Genomic DNA, 716 nt, shown 5'->3' with positions numbered 1-716 from the left:
TCGCTCCAGCTCCGTGGCTGCCAGCCGCCATCTTGGTTGGGTTAATTTGCATATAGTCGCTCTGATTGGCTGGTGCGCATGGCTTAAGGCATAGCGAAGGTATGGTCAATTTGCATGTTTGTCTTTTATTAGATTAGATCATTATGTCACTGATACACTTCTTTGTGGATCACCTCCTGTCATTTTAAACAGCAGCAGACTCTTACTCTTCCATCTGGCTAGTTCGTGTTTTCTTTTATAATTATTCATGAACTGGAGGCCTGGTGGACAAAAACTTGTACACTCGGGTGGGGGGGGTCCCTCAGCCCGGCCTGTGCCCTCTCACAGACTGGGACCCCTCAGGGGATGACCACTTGCTGACTTAGGCCCACTCCCTGGGGGATTGGGCCTAAGCTGGCAATCAGACATCCCTCTGGCAGCCCGAGAGCCCTTGGGGGATGTCCACTTGCCAGCAGGGAGCAGGCCTAAGCTGCAGTCTGACATCCTTAGTGCTGCTGAGGAGGCCGAAGAGGCTCCTACCACCACCGCTGTACTGGCAGCTGTCAGCCTGGCTTGTGGCTGAGCAGAGCTCCCCCTGTGGGAGCACACTGAACACCAGGGGGCAGTTCCTGCATTTAGCATCTGCCCCCTGGTGGTCAGTGTGTGTCATAGTGACCAGTCATTCCCAGTCGTTCTGCTGTTAGGGTCAGTTTGCATATTACCCTTTTATTATATAG

At 53.1% G+C, this 716-nt stretch overlaps 1 protein-coding gene across 1 annotated transcript in view; it reads left to right on the top strand.

Moving 5' to 3' along the window:
* The window catches only part of TMEM55A (transmembrane protein 55A), a gene marked incomplete at its 5' end in the record, with an annotated part of 19,780 nt that overhangs the window by 15,630 nt on the left and 3,434 nt on the right, over nucleotides 1-716 (top strand). The gene's annotated exons all lie outside the window — the stretch shown is intronic.

The sequence above is a fragment of the Myotis brandtii genome, unplaced genomic scaffold (assembly GCF_000412655.1).
Source record: "Myotis brandtii unplaced genomic scaffold, ASM41265v1 scaffold2467, whole genome shotgun sequence".
In the NCBI taxonomy this organism is placed as follows: domain Eukaryota; kingdom Metazoa; phylum Chordata; class Mammalia; order Chiroptera; family Vespertilionidae; genus Myotis; species Myotis brandtii.
Note: the sequence above shows the minus strand (reverse complement) of the source record. Positions and strands in the feature narration are given on the sequence as shown.